This window comes from Prionailurus bengalensis, chromosome F2, assembly GCF_016509475.1.
Source record: "Prionailurus bengalensis isolate Pbe53 chromosome F2, Fcat_Pben_1.1_paternal_pri, whole genome shotgun sequence".
Taxonomy (NCBI): domain Eukaryota; kingdom Metazoa; phylum Chordata; class Mammalia; order Carnivora; family Felidae; genus Prionailurus; species Prionailurus bengalensis.
In genome coordinates, this window is record NC_057353.1 from 34,106,715 (window position 1) to 34,123,342 (window position 16,628).

The 16,628-nt window shown below is 37.0% G+C and overlaps 1 protein-coding gene across 7 annotated transcripts in view; it reads left to right on the forward strand.

Moving 5' to 3' along the window:
* WWP1 (WW domain containing E3 ubiquitin protein ligase 1) overlaps nucleotides 1-16,628 on the forward strand; it is a 142,059-nt gene that overhangs the window by 551 nt on the left and 124,880 nt on the right. The gene's annotated exons all lie outside the window — the stretch shown is intronic.

Sequence of the window (16,628 nt, forward strand, 5' to 3'; positions counted from 1 at the left end):
TTCTCCAGCCCAGGGGCCGGGAGTTTTCTGGGGTGGGGTCACGGGTCTTGCCCCGAGTTGGCCTTGGCACAGGCCCGAGCTAATGATACTGGAGCGAAGTGTTTCCGTGACTCTGCAGCCGCGCTTCTCAAGCTTCCTTAGCCTTCTCAGCGTTCTACCTTCTTTTCCTTTGCTTAACACCTCTCCGAAAAACACCAGTGTGTGGACTTACTGCCCGTGCCCTGACTTTCACCGCAATTCTGCTGTCCCAAACCAAGGACTCCCAGGCTTCGAACGTCTTTTAATGACGTGTTTTGTTTTGTTTTGTTTTGTTTTTTTAAATCACTCCGGGTTCTTCACTGACTCTGCAGTACCCCCCCCCCCCAACACAACCCCCACCTCCACCTTTGTGACCCGGTAGATACCAGTGACCTTGCAGTTTTTAGTAGTCCTTATCTGTGACTTGGACCGTCTTTCATCTTTAATTTTTTTTTTTTTTAATTTTGTAGTTTGCCCATTGCTTTTACAGCCCTTAAATGATCAGTCTTCTCTTTACTCCATCGTTTGGAGTTGAGCGTCCAATGCTCCCATAATTATATGAAACCTTCCTTACCAAAGACAAGTATCTATTATTTTGACATTTTTACTTTCCAGGTTAAAATATTTTCCAGGGGCTTGATATGGCTTTCTTTTTCTGCTTGGCAAGTTTTTATCTTTTTGTGTAGGCTAATGTGCAAGAAGATTTGAGTTTCTGCTTTAAAAAGCTATTGGTAATAGTGGAAAAGAATAATGTACAAAGTTATCTTTTATCCCCCTTTGGTTTTTTGCCTGTTTTTTTTTTACCAGGTTTTTTACCTGAAGTGCCTGGTGTGCAATGTTTGCGGATTTCTGCAAGAATTCATCCTGATGTATAAATCCACTTTACCTGTCTAAGTCTCTGTATTATACAAGCAAAATGCACCTTTTAAAAAACAAAGGCATTCTTTATTTGTGACTTGTTTTAGCCATTAAGTAGGTATGTAGCTGTGATTGGAAATGATCACTTTTCGTAAATAGTTAATATATTTTTTAAGTGAAACCTTAGTGACCAAGTGTTGGGAGCTACTCAAATTGAGAAGCGTAAAGTATGTGGAATAGTTACTTGATATGTAGCTTATTAATGTTTTCAAGTAGTCCTTTCCGTAAAATGCAAAACTGTTTATAAGATATCCAACACCAGGACTTAAAAAAGGTTATGTTTTTTGGAAGCCTGGTGTGATAAAGGATGTCGCAAGTAAGTTCTCTGCCTGCAAAGAGATAGTAATTTTTGCTGTTTACCCCATGAAGGCTGAAATTTCTTTTACTTCCTTGCATCTACTGCATGACTGTGTGAGGTATTAGGGGGAATGTAAAGGTGCGAATTATAGCAGTTTCTGCCTTCACAGACTAGTTAGGCAGGTAGGACTATACACAAATGCTCCATGTGTCTTTTAATACATAGCTAAATTTCATATGGAATTCAGATTGGGAGGGGGTAGAGCTCACATCATATTTAGCAAGGTGGGGTGAGAGGTGTTAATTCATAGAGCCTTCAGGCTTCTGAAGTCTTTGTTTTGAAGGATGATTATGACTTTTGATAAGCTGAGAAAGGTAATCCAAGCAGAGAGAAGGACTGAGAGAAAAGAGCACAGAGTTCATATATTTGCGGAGAGGCAAGTAATTCTATTTGGATGGAACATAAAGTATTTGTGCTAATGTAAAGGGTGATAAAAATTGAAGTAAAAGTTTGAACCAGTTTGATTGCTTTTAATGCAAGGCTAATGACCTTGGATGTAGTAGGCATTGGGGGTTTAACAGATGATTTTTGAGTTGCGAATGAAATGATTAAATTTTTGTTTTTAGAGGATGAATTTGGCAGCAATGTGTAGTGTGAATTGAGGTAGATATCTGGAGGGAGAAAGACCTCTTGATTGCTGTGGTCATAAATAATAGGGGTATGAACTATGGCTGTCATAATAGTAATGGAAAGGAGGAAGGAAGTTGAATGGACAGAATTTGATGATGAGAGAGAAATGAAGAAAGTAAAAATAACTAAGATTCTGATCTAGGTTGGGAAAATACCATTTTGAGCAACATCTTTGGAAGCTTTATCTTTGGCAAACGTATGTTACTTTATAGCAGTTTTCAACCTTTTGATAATTACTAATCCTTGGTTAAACTAAAAAAATCTGGCTTGGAAAACTTCCATATGCACCTGTGCTTTGTGAATGTAATTTTATTTATTTATTTATTTTTAATTATTTATTTTTTTAACATTTATTTATTTTTGAGACACAGAGTGAGAGAGAGAACATGAACAGGGGAGGGTCAGAGAAAGAGGGAGACACAGAATCTGAAACAGGCTACAGGCTCCGAGCTGTCAGCACAGAGCCCGACGCAGGCCTGCCGACACACAGGTGCCCCTGTGAATGTAATTTTAGAGAAGTCCATGAACCTGAACTCACCTGAAGCTTATCCATGGAACCTGTGGGTCAATGGGTTGGGCTAGGAGCAACTCTCAGAATTAACTGCGGCTTTTAAAACCATTGAATCTTCAAATTCTTTCATTTACTGATAACCCTTACTATAGAGACTTACCTCATATACACTTATGTATATATCTCTTTACATTTGTGTTGTGGTTTATGGCTTACAAAGAATTTTGACTATGCTGTGTTATTTGCTATTATATAACGACAAATTAACCCAAGGGGTTAAATGATTTGCCCTAAGTGTTTCAGTTAGTATAAAGTGGAATCAGCAGCTGATTGACACTGATGGTTTTCTTTCTTGTTAGATATATGATTTAGCATTAGTTGCATATAGTTACTACCTTTAAGTGACCTCATCAGTAAGACTAAATGATCCTGGAGGTTCCTTCTGGTTTTTAACCTTCTGTGATTCTCGGGTCTTTGATTTTCATTGAACTGTCTGCACCCTTCTTGTTTTCCATGTTCAGGAGAGCTAGTGAGACAGAATGAATGGGGTGTATGGAGAGCAGCAGATAGCAATATCAGACCAGTCATTTACTTTTTAATTTCCTTTGTATCTCAGTTTGGGTTTGTGGATAGGGGAAGGTAAATGAAATAAGAAACATTAAGAATTTTTATCTTTATTCTATCTTCTGTATTCAGGTATGCCTTACTTAAGAATACTCATTTTACTTCATTCATGAAGCCTTATCAAGTGAAAATAGAAACTTTACAAAAGAAGTGTGGGGTTCTAGTCAGTGCATTTTTTCATTTTTTAAGTTGCTAACTCTTCCTAGTATGGTTAAAGCATAATTTGATTAGTAAATAATTGACTTTTCTCCACCTATAAGATTATCTTCCTGGAAGGGAACCTGAACAAGTTATTATTTAGTGTCTTGCATAGCTCTAGAAACTTTGATTCCATAATTATTAGAAAGACTGGGGTCTTTTTACCATTTCTAGAAAAATATGATGTAATAACAAGTAGTGGAAAAAATAAATTGGCCTTTTTAGTGGTGTTGAAGGGAGTAGTTGCTAATACTTAATGGAGGAAAAATGTCTAGCAAAAGCACATACATAGATGATTTTTCTTCTCTGCTGGCATTAAGAAGAGTATCATATCTTACATTTGTATAGCATTTGACATTTTTCCATAATGGCTATATAGACTATCATTTGATTCTCATGACAGCTGAGCAGTAGATGTGTCAGGAGATAATTATTGCTTTTTAGATGAATACATTGATGCTCAAAGAAGTTAAAACATTTTTTCAAGTGTATGACTTGTAGGTAGCTAAAATTAGAACTAGAGCTAAAACTCATATTTTTGTTCCTATGTCAGCAATTTTTTTTTTTTTTTTGCACTATTCATCTACAATGAAAATTTAGCTGAAGGCTATTATGTGAGGAGTTAGAATTTATCTGTTTGGAATCTGTGTTAAAACTTTTGTACTATGTACATGTGAACTTGTCTACTTCCTTTGTGTTAAAATGGTAACCTCATAGCAGTGGCTGTTGTTGGGTAATTTTGAAATTTGTAAGCATTCATCACAAAATAGTTAGCCTGTCAAGAAAAGAGCTAAAGTTGATTTTTTTTTTCTGAAAAAGTATATTGGTGAAATATAAATATTAATTTCTTTCTGAAAATTTGATTTTTTCTCTTTCTTTTTTTGTTTTTTTTCTTTTTTTTTTTTATTAAGAGAGGGCGCAAATGAGTGAGGGGCAGAGAGAGAGAAAATCCCAAGACTGGCAGAGAGAGAGAAGCAGGGCTCACCTGAAGCGGGGCTTGAGCTAACCTGATGTGGGGCTCGAACACATGAACCACAAGATCATGAACTGCAGACCATGACCTGAGCTGAAATCACATGCTTAGCCAGCTGAGCCACCCAGGCGCCCCTGAAAATTTGATTTTAATTCAGCTGTTTTTACAGATGAAGTTTGTTCTTCCTTTATAAAAGCCCAGTTTCTGAAAATTTGTATTTTTGGAGCATATAAATCAAGACGTGATTTCCAAAAGTGTCATGATGTTTCGTGATTTTTACTATTACATAAAAAGCTTTATCATTAAAAAAAGATTTGCCATTAAAGCTCTTGTATACACTTCAGATTCACATGATTAAGCAACTTTTGGAATATATTATGTGAAACCATATGCCAGATAATTCCTAAGTTAGAAGGAAAACTAACATTTGTCTTGACATTCCCTAAACCTATTGTTTATTCATAATACAGCCTATTATGTAACTATTACATGCCAGGTATTGTGCTGGGTGCTGGGGTACAGTGCTGAGAGGAAAAACATGAAGCCTGTACTCTTGGAACTCAGAGTTTAGTAGACTCACTAACATTAAGAAGGGCATAAGACTTTATCTTACGCGGTTGTGTGGATGTTTGGGACTATAATTAATTTCATCTCTCTCCTTTTCTCTGAGTTTTGAACAAATTAGGTAAAAACACAAGGAACCAGGGACTCCTGGGTGGCTCAGTCAGTTGAGTGTCTGACTTTGGCTCAGGTCATGATCTCACGGCTCATAAGTTCGAGCCCCATATCGGGCTCTGTGCTGACAGCTCAGAGCCTAGAGCCTGCTTCATATTCTGGGTCTCTCTCTCTCTCTCTCTCTCTCTCTGCCCCTCTCCCACTCATGCTGTCTCTCTCTGTCTCTCAAAAATAAATAAACAGTAAAAAAAAAATTAAAACACAAGGAACCAGGTAAACATCGTTTTGGTCATTTATTGCTGTGTGACAATCCTAAAACTAAGTGACTTAAAACAACCACCTTTTTTTCTTTAATTTTTTTAATGTTTTATTTATTTTTGAGACAGAGACAGAGCATGAGCAGGAGAGGGGCAGAGAGAGAGGGAGACACAGAATCCAAAGCAGGCTCTAGGCTCTGAGCTGTCAGCACAGAGCCCGACGCGGGGCTCGAACTCACAAACCGCGAGATCATGACCTGACCTGAAATCGGATGCTCAATGGACTGAGCCACCCAGGTGCCCCAGAACAACCATCTTATTTGCTTACCGTTTTACTATTCTGCACTGGACTTACTTGAGGATTTTGAGTTTTGCTGATGGCTACTCTAAAGGCTGCATTCAGCTGGCAGTTCAGCTGGGAGCTGGTCTTCTCTCTTTTTTTCTCTTACTCTCTTTTTCTTCATGTTTCTCATAGTGTCAGCCCCCCCCCCCCCCCCCCCCCCCCCACGGCCTTTGCAGCAGTTTTGCTGGCCTTACATGGTGGCTTAGGACTCACAACAAGTGCAAAAGAAGAAGCAACCAGGCCTTCTTAAGGCATAGGCTTGAGATGAGCATAGCGTCATTTCTGCCACCTCTGTTGATTAAAGCAATTCACGGGTCCAGCCCAGATTCAAGGGAAAGAGATGAGACAAGTACGTGAATCCCAGGATTGTACCAGACAGCTGTATTACCCCAAAATGGGGCTTCTGGAAAACTGTTTATGAAACTGAGACTTAGGCTGCCTAGTACTTTCAGTACTAGGCCTGTCAGTGGGAAAATGGAGTCTGAAATGCAAAAACAATAGCATATTTGGCTTATTATACAAATGGAAATAGCTGGCAATATCCTTGGGTAGAAAAGAAAATTTTGGAACTCTGGGGTTTCACCCATAATGGGGCAGAATTGACTTGCTCTACTTGAGGGCAGTGGTGTCTAAAAAAGTGCAGAACCCAGAGCCCAGGCTGCTCCGAAGCAGTGATTTTACCCAAGTCTCCCAAATTGGATGAGACAAATGTCCCAGTCAGCACACTGTGCAGAGTGGGCTATGGTGGGCAGAGAGCCCTCCTCTTAGCCCTTGTGATTAGATGTGAGGCTTAACGGTAGCAGAGCTCCTTGGTGAGTCACTCTGGCCTTGACAAACCTTGAGCAACCTGGTGCCTCACAAATACTATTTTCTGTTTGCAGTGTCTTGGGGAAAGGTTAGGATAAGCCACTCTTCCTTGGAGAGGAGTTGTTACAGTGGAGAGTATACACTTATAGAGACTGGGATGGGACTTTTCTCTCATTCGGGAATGGTAAGACAGAAAGTAATGCTTTATCCTTTCTAGGAACAAGTAGACTCTGAGTGCTTAGCTGGGTTTTTCCTCACTTTATCTTCATTGCTTTATCAGTTTATCTTAGTCTCAGTGGTATTTTCTTTTTTTTATAGTTCACGTTATCTACTGTATAACGTTATGGCTAACAGTGGGATGAAGAAGATGAATGTTACATTATTATTACAGTATAGTTTCTGGATGGAATAATGAATCAATGTATTTCATTTAAAGAATTTAGGTAGATTTGAAGCATTTCATGTATACTGAGAAATGAACTCCTGCATCCTAGTGTAAATAAATCTCTGCAAATTTCTGAAAATATTATGTTGGCTGTTGTGGGGAGGAGTTTGGTAATTGAATGTACTGAGAAACAATTTATATAAATAGGAAAGGGTAGAGCACAAAGAAGGGGAACAGATAGAATTACCTTAAGGTGTTTCTCTATGACTCTTCAGGGTAGTTCAGAAATGTACTAGCATTAACAGAATTGTAGGTGTGATAGCTTTTTTATTTAACTAATGAAAAAAGTTCTTTTGATAGCTGTTTAGTATACCCATAATTATGATTAAATAGGGTGGGTGGAAGCAAACTGTTGAGTCCTGACTTGAAGTAGGATACTCCAGTCATATGTTAACCCCAGCTTGCCAAGTTGTACTATTTTTTGTGCTTAGTGTGGGAAGGAGAATTAGTTAAATGAACTTGCTCTGTATAAAGTAGGACATACTTTACCAAAGTAATAAACTAGATCGTGGCACTTCTAAAGTTTAAGAATTAAAGGCATTTTGGCATGTGTGTTAAGAACTGTAGCTTTAAAGTCAGGTGTAACTGACTTCTGTCAATGCTTTTTAATAGCATTGTTGCTTCAGTTTCTTCTGTAAAATGTAGTGAATATTTCTGTTACTGGATTTTTGTAAGGATTAATTGAGATAATGTTTGTAAAGCTGAAGGCTGGTCCCTGAGACATAAGCAGCTCTTAAGTCATTTTTATTGCTCTTCACAATTACTAATAAGCAAAATTCAAACAATCCACTTTTCTGTGAACCACTCATTTCAACTCAAAGATAGTTTAGGATTAGTTTTGGCATGAGCAGAGCAGTATGTCTGATCTTACCTTTTAACTTAAAAAAATAAGTTGTTAAAAGGTTAAGAATGAATCTGAGAAGGACACTGACTCAACATGGCTGGCAGTTTCTCAGTGGTGATGGTTTGACTGCACAGTTTGGGAGCAAGAAATTGTTAATACCATCAATAGATGAATTACAGTATAGAACAGTGTTTATCGGTGCGCAGCCCCTTCATCAGAGTCATCTGGGGTATTTGTTAAACAAGATGTCTGAATACTTTTTGAGAACTATGGTATGGTCCTTGACAGTGGAGTTCAAGAATCTTCATTATTAACAAATGTCTCAGATGATTTTATACATATTAGTTTGAGAACTGCTGGTAGAGACTGAGTCAGTAATTTGGGGGTTCTAGTGTTCTCAGAGACTGTTTTTAAAGCTACGGTGTTCAGTAAACACATGTATAATGTAAACAGAGAGCTTACCATCTGAACCTTTCAGATGTTTAAAGAGGCTTAAGATAATTGCCAATGACTTGATCCAAACAAACTATAGAAACCTGATACAGGGTGATTATGTAAGTAGTAGGCAGGAGAAGTACCTATGCAAGAAGCATCCATTAGGCTTCCTTGTTCAAAAAAACTTCCCCATGCTTCTACAAAAGAAGATACTCTTTTGAGTAAAGGTATTTCTTCTTGGGATGCCTTGGTAGCTCAGTCAGTTAAGAGTCTGACTCTTGATTTCAGCTCAGGTCATGATCTCATGGTTCTTGAGTTCAAGTCCTGCACTGGGCTCTATGCTGATGGTGCAGAGCCTGCTTGGCATTCTGTCTCTCCTTCTCTCTGCCTCTCACCTGCTTGTGCATTCTCTCTCTCTCTCTCTCTCTCCCTCCCTCCCTCCCTCCCTCCCTCCTCCTCCTCCCCCTCCCTCCCTCTCAAAATAAATAAACTTAGAGATATTTCTTCTATAAAAATGCCTATGGAAACAGTTAAATTAGATATTGTAATTTTCAGATAGTCTGATTGCTTTTCATTTAGTGAAAATAACTCAAAATAGATTGAAGTATGCCTACTTTAGAATTTGGTCATTTGGGTAGAAAGTAGGTTGGATGAAGACCATAATCTATAATCTGTCTCTTGTGGGGAAAAGCCATTGCTTAGCTTAAGGGTGTTGACTTGGGAAAAATGTTGTGAGAAAAGATTTAATTTTAAATCGTCAAGAAAAAAAAGTTGATGCTTATTTTCTCTAACTTTTGTTTAAGGCAGTGGTTTGAGACAGCCTGGGTCTATGTCACTTAAACCTTCCTCAGTCCTGTGACCATATCTGATAATGGAAGAGCAGATCTTTAAGTTTGGGCTATTCCTGGAAAAACTTAACCTATGTTTATATTAACCATATTTTTATTGTGTTAGTGCATTTTGTGGTAAAAAAAACAAACATGCCAGACCCATGATTCTTTCTAAATTTGAGTGGAAAGGATTAGTTGGCATTTGTTTGAGGAACATACTGTTTTTGTGTTTGATTTCACTGACTTTGTGGCCAGTGCTTTGGAGAGAAAAACAACAATAAACTCATTTCTTGTCCTATGAGCTGTGAAATAATATTGTCAATATTTACATGTGAATACCCAGGATGGAAAATGTACATTATACTCCAGAATTTCATTGTTCTAAGTTAAAAGTTTTGGCAATTGTAACTTGTTTAAACTTTTGTGTGATTTAATTTTCCTTTAAAGTGTTAGCTATTTAATTGGTTAGGCCTTAAAGTAAGACAAACTTAGATTTGAGTTTTCCAAATTCTTTTTTTTTTTTAAGTTTATTTATTTTGAGAGAGGGCACAAGCAGGTGAGGGGCAGAGAAGGAGAGACAGAATGCCAGGCAGGCTCTGTGCCATCAGCGCAGAGCTTGATGAGGGACTTGAACTCAAGAACTGTGAGATTATGACCTGAACCGAGATCTTGAGTCCTATGCTTAACCAACTGAGCCACCCAGTTGCCTCCCCTCTTCTTTTTATTTTATTTTATTTTATTTTATTTTATTTTATTTTATTTTATTTATTTTGAGAGAGAGCTTGTGGTGAAGGGACAGAGAGGGAAACAGAACCTCCAGTGTAGAGCTGACAAAGGGCTCGATTCCATAACCGACCCTGGGATCCAGGACCTGAGCTGAAATCAAGAAGAGTCAGATGCTTAACTTGCGGTTGTTATTGGCTAAGTGATCTTTGTCAAATTAACCTTGGATTAAGCCCTCATATTATCATATGTAAACTAGGTATTCATATGTAAAGTAGTAGTAATAATACCTAATTCATAGTTTTCTTGTGTGACTTAAAACTGGCACTTAGAAACAAGTAAATAGGATGGGTTCATAATACCTTGTTGATGACAGATAGGTTTCAGAATTTATATTTAATTTAGAATGGTAATGGACTCCATACACTATGTTAGGTAAAACCCCAGTGAAATATAGGGCAGTAGCCTCTACTTTCTTCAGCAGTGTTTAAGTATGGATAAAATAATGGATGACCACACATCCAGTCAGATTTTGCTATTAAATGAGTCCAAGTCAGTTTAGTTTTTGACACCAAATGAGTTATGAAGTAGCTTTATGATTTTATAGTTTTCTGGGTTTTAGATTTGTGGATAAAGGACTGATTCCCTGTATTTCTACTGTATTTTAAACATGAGAAGACTTACATTATTCTAAGAGTAAAGTTTTAGCTGTTTAGTTGATTTTCTCATTTTGGAAAGTTTCTGTGTATTTTAGATTCTGATATTTTTCTCTAAGAGTGAGAATATCTGATGGAAGTTTATACTTAGCAGCCTGCTTTAAAATTCTTAGGAAGAGTAATAGTAAATTAACATTGTGTGTCAGTTACTTGAGTAGCTTTAGAAATCCTGAAATTGTGTATTTATAACAAAAATTTACCATTATTTCTCTTGAGTGGTTAAATGTAATTTTGATCTTTACTGCAGATTCAGGGGGTTTTGCTGTGTATCATTTTGCAGCATGGCCATGTGACTGAAATGCCTTTCTTATCCTCTTATCCTCTACTGTTGTGGAAGTATGGTAGAACAGTATTGGAGTTTCTCTGCCTCAGAATCTTGAGAATATGACCAGAGTGGTGGTGGTGAAGGAATAGGGTTAGGAAATAAATACTCATTGCACATCCTCTGTATTCCAAATTCTAGAAACAGTTCTAGTTTCCTAGAGTTGATGTTAATTAATACTTCCTTTTTCCTTCTTAAAACCATGTTAGTATCATTTTACAGATGAGAAAACTGAGACTCAGAGGGGTTAATTATATACAAATAGAGTTGAAGTTTGACCTTAGGTGTGTCCTACTCTATAAGTAGTTCTTTATATTACATTACCTCAGTGTGCTCTTCTTACACTGGAAAGTGGCACTTTGGAATTGAAGCATTAGCACATTTCCATGGCTACTTAAATGCTAGTAAATTAGCATCTTTAATGTATTAAGAAGAATCAGGAACCGTTTTGGTGTGAACTTAACTTTGGGTCATGATATCTTATCAGTGCAATGCAGAAGAGCACTAACCTCATCAGCAGGCCTGGGTTGGGACTGCCATTAAGAAGCTTTGTGTCCCTGAGTAAGTCTGTTAATCACCTCTCAGCTTTAGCTCTAAACTTTCATGAGATGTAGCAGATACTGTATATTTGAAGACTATCAAACGTTAAAAAATTTTGGATTCAAAGGAAAAAAGTCTGGAAATCAAGTATTATACTATTAAAATACAGTGCTTTGAAACAACCAACCAATTATTTCTGGAAATCTTTTTGTCATTTTGAAATATGAGATTGTACATAATATAATTACATTAAGTTTGATACTTGCAAAAGTAGGAATGTTATGTTGCCCTGGATGTTTTTCCCAGAATACATGGAAGTGATTTATTAACTGTGATTCCACAATTTGCCTCTTTCATTGTTAGCATGTTTACGCTTTACACGTTATCTTTTTTAGATTACTTGTTCTTTTTCAGTTTTTAGGAAAAGCATTTTTTAATGACTAGCTTAAAAGCCCCAGAAACCACCTACTTGAAGTTGCTTAATCTTTAAGTGATAAAATAAGAAAATAGTACTGTCAGGTTGATATAGCAAAATGCTCAGTTTAAGGCATGGGTTTAGCTCAGCACTTTTTTTTTTTTAAGGTTTTATTTTTGAGAGAGAGAGAGGGAGATGGTGGGGGCAGGGGGAACAGAGAGAGAGGGAGACACAGAATCTGAAGCAGGCTTTATCCAGGCTCTGAGCTGTCAACACAGAGCCAGATGCAGGACTCCATTTCACAAACTGTGAGATCATGACTTGAGCCGAAGTTGGATGCTTAACCAATTGAGCCACCCAGGCACCCCAACATTCTTTTTTTCTTTAGTTTATTTATTTTGAGAAACATACAGGGATCAAGCTGGGGAGGAGCAGTGAGAGGAGACAGAATCCCAAGCAGGCCTCGCTGTCAGTGCAGATCACTGTGAGATCATGACCTGTGCCGAAATCAAGAGTTGGATGCTTAGCCAGCTGAGCTACCCAGGTGCCCCGGCATTTTGTTTTTTTATATTCTGTTTTTGTAGTGAAACGTAGTAAAAAGAACATTGATTTTGAGCCCAAGAGATCAGAGTTCAAAATCCTGACTTTCACTAGTCTTATGGCCCTGGGCAATAAATTCTTAAAGCCTAATTTTCTTCATTTGTCAGTAGGAATAATTAATGACTCTGAAGGATAATTGAAAACATTAGAGATAGTTTTTTGGTTTTTTTGTTTGTTTGTTTTGTTATGTGACTGACAAATAATAGGAGTCCAATAAATGGTCACTGTTATTCTTACTGGTTTTGAAGTCAGAGACCTGATTCAGATCCCAGGTTTAAAACTGGCTGTGTTTCTGTGTCACTTAGACACCCCATGTAAGTGCACATTGTCCCAGGTAGTTACACTGTATCATCTTAGACTTATACTTAGGAAGTATTTACTCAGCTCTTTTTATTCCTGTAAGTTGATGATGTAAGTTTGGAACTCAAGTTTTAAGATGCTCTTTTTACTTAAATTTTATTTTCTTAATTAATGTAATCCAGCACATGAGTGGGAAATTTGTTTTCTATTGATATTCAGTAAGATGGGGACAAAATTATCAAATACAAAAATTTTTTGCTTGAAAAGTTTTGGTGTTTTGCCATTGTAAACAATACTGTATATTATGAGAAATTGAGAAATTATAATTAGAAAAGAAGCTATCTCATTCTCATTATTGATATTATTTTGGTGTAGTTTTCCTTTGTTGATGTAAATAAATATTAGTGTCAGTTCTTTTAAAACAAAAATAGGAATCATCTCTCTAAATTAAGAATAACTGAAAAATAAAGTAAAAATGTGTTTCACTTTTTTATGATGACCTGAGGAGGAGGAAGGCAATGGAGCAAGGAGAGAAGGAAAGTTAGTGTGATAAAAGATAGAATAACAATGCCAAAATCCTGTGTTTTTTGTTTTGTTTTTAAGGGCCATCATTGCTTGGCTTAATTAGAATAATTTCTGCTAAATTTCATGTTTTTGTCCTCACTAATGTTTTCTAGTAAATGAAGTACAAGCATTTTTGATATCCCTTGCTTCCAGCAGAATAAACTGTTAATTTCATTTTTGGGGAAGTTTGTATAATGTATTCAATTATATATATTTTTAAAGATGCATTTTATGGAGCAATATCACCATCTTGTGGCCTTCAAGAAAATTGTTGCCAAAGTTATGTTTTTACAACTGTAAGCATAAGTTAGCTTTCTCTGCTGTTTGTCACAGCTCAGTCAAGTTTGTAATAGGCAGTTCTTACTGTAAATGGGGGTGGGGAGTAGAAAACAAAATGACTTGTACACTAGGATTGCAACTTCCTAAAAAAAAAAAGTGTATTGGAGGAAAATAATACTTTGAAAACAGTTGTGGGTTGGGTTGGTGGGAAGATTATGGATGATTGCTACTCTTATGTTCTCATGAAATATGCAGTGTTTTACAAGCAATTGTGAGCTAGAAAATCTCAGAATGTCCTGTGCTCTTTTAATAGGATTTCCAGGGCCCAGAGAAATTTAGATGTCCTGTCCCACTGTGCCATTTAGTGAGACCGTTGCCTAGAGCAGTGTTTTCTGAGCTAGTGACTCTTGAAGGAATATTTTCTATGGGAACTTTTACACTTTTTCTTTCATTTTGATGATAATTTTAAGAGGGAAAAAGTCAATTTGAGAAGTATGGTGTTTCATTTAAAAGAGCACCTAAAAACTAAATGAGACCATTTGGTTTTAAGTCTGGGTTTATTTAATTGTTTTTGAGATTCGGTTGATACTGATTATCTTTCATTGGCAAATAAGTATTAAGCACTCTGTGTGCCAGGCTTTGTGGTAGGCAGAGTAGGTAAGATGGTGAGAATTTGTCCTGTACTCTTGGAATTTACAGTCGCAGATGCAGTAAGAAAAATAAAGCTATTTCGAGAAACACACAAGGTAGAAATCAAGAGTTCTGGATAAAAATAGCTATAACTTTTTGAGCATTTACTATGTGTCAGGCACCATGCAAAATGCTCTCGGTACTTTTTCTCTATGTCAGAAATTTATTTTGGAATTTTGCTTTGATTTTTGCAGGAACAATGAGTATACACACAAATAAGTATTTGTGGAAGCTCAGAAACATCTGTGTGGAACAATAGGTTTCCTTATACAGTGCAAGTGGTTCAGCTGTTATGGGTCCAGTAGGCTTTTGTGGCTTGGTTTTGGTATCTTACCACCATTTATAACATTTCTATGGGAAAATTTGTGCTGTGTTCTAAGCAGCTATCTTTCTCCCAGACTTTTAGAGTCCAATCGATGTGTAATTTGGGGATTAGCATATAACTTGTGAATTATTTTGAATAGGGCTTGAAGTTTTCAAGTTTAATGAACTTTCATTAAAATTTATATACTTTTGGATGTTGGAGTATTTAATCAAATGAGCATTTTAGTTAACATGTTTTACTTTTGTATTGGGTATTTTTGTATTGAGCTGTTATTGTGGACTGTGGCAATGAAATCACATTGGTAAGGCAGACATGGATTACCAGGGCAAAGATGGGAGAGGATATAGAGGTTTATAGGATCTTATAGGATTTTCTTTATAATATTTTAAAGTTTTAGTTCTGTGCTATATGAGTACTTTTTTTTTTAACCTACCCACACTAGCCGATTCTACAGGGTTAATGTTTTATTAATTGTGAATTTTTATTTAACATGAATTTATTGAGTGTTCGGTAAGGGCTGAGCACTAGGCCACAGGCTGGAATTATAAAGATAAGTTGTAACAAAAAAATTTACTGTGTAATGGGGGGGGTTAAAGAAATAAACATGGTTCCAGTGCTATGAAACACAAAGCAGCTAACTAGTCCAAAATTGGAGGTATGACACTTGAACCAAATCATGAAGAATGGTTAGAAATTAAGTAGATAAGGGTTTGAGAGTACCCAAATGTTTCTGTGAGAATTACCTTGAGCCCCCAGTGTGCATAGTCAGTTCCCCAGATGATTCTGACATGCAGCCAGGGTACGGGAGACTAGTAGTGAATTAGAAATATTTATCATTAGGGGTACCTGGGTGGCTCAGGCGATTGAGCATCTGATTTCAGCTAAGGTCATGATCTCACGGTTCGTGAGTTCGAGCCCCAAGCCAGGCTCAGAGCCTGGAGCCTGCTTCTGATTCTGTGCCTCCCTCTCTCTGCCCCTCCCCTACTTGTGTTCTCTCTCTCTCTCTCTCAAAAATAAATTAGCATTAAAAATTTTTTAAAAAGAAAAATATTTGTCATTAGTGAGGTTTGGGTAAAGAGCTTTTCTTGAGACTACCAATTATCTTGTTTTTTCTAGCTGAATTTTAATAAATAAAGGTGGCAAGAGTGTGTATATACATGATACATTTGAATAACCAGAAGTAGTTTGATAGTAGCTAGAGTATATGCCCTTTTCTCTTTTGGAACCTAAACTCTAAACGATTCTAACAATCAGTGTCATCGCTTCTAAGCATGAACTGTTAAAAACGAGTTGGAAAAAAATTCACATGTCTGTGGGGATTGGTGCTACTGCTCCCCTGGGCCTAAGTCTCTGCTCTGTTTGTCTTAAATTCCTTACCTAGCTGCATCCCTTTTCAAACAGAGAATGCCTTGTATTCCCAGTGTCTCAAGAAGTGCCTACTTCATTGAGGAAATGGGTTGGCCTTCTCACCTGTTCTTTTCTCTGTCTATCCTCAGTGTGAGCTATGTCTATACCTCTGTGTTAAATCTCAACTAGCCCTGCCTTCTCAGAGATCTGGTCTAGTACTCATCATTTCTTCTATGACTTCAGCTTCTTCCTGTCTGAAAATATATTCAAGTCTCTTCCATCTTCAAAAACAAACCTATGAATACACCCTTTTAAGCCTGTATATGTCTTTTCCTTCACAAACATCTAAACAATGGTTTCTTAAGCCATTAGCTTCTGGTCCTACCACTCTGTTAAAATTATTCTTGCTAAGTGCCTGCTGACATTCATATTGTGCAGTATACAGTTTTCTCTTTTTACCTATCTTACTGTTAACCATCTCTTAGAAGCTTTTCCTGACACCTCTTCTCACCAAATCTAATTTAGGTGCTCCTCTTTTGTACTTCTGTAATACTCTGCAATGAGCTTAAAGCTGCTGATTTCTGTGTCTGTTTCCACTGCTAAATTATAAACTCATTGAGGGCAAAGAGCTTATCTTAGATGATTTAACACATTACCTGAAGACACATCTGGGGTGTGTGTGTGTGTGTGTGTGTGTGTGTGTGTGTGTGTGTGTGTGTATATATATATATATATATATATATATGCTGAATGACTTCACAAAAATTGTTAAAAGAAATGCCTAACATTTATTGATAGATAGCTCCTTTTTGCCCCATGGTAAGTTGCTTTTCTTATGCTGGAAATATTAAATGAGAGGCTTAGGTCAGGATTTTGTGGGGAGAACATGGAGGCCCAGTCAGTGTTTATTGAATGAACCATTATCTGATGATACAGAGAGG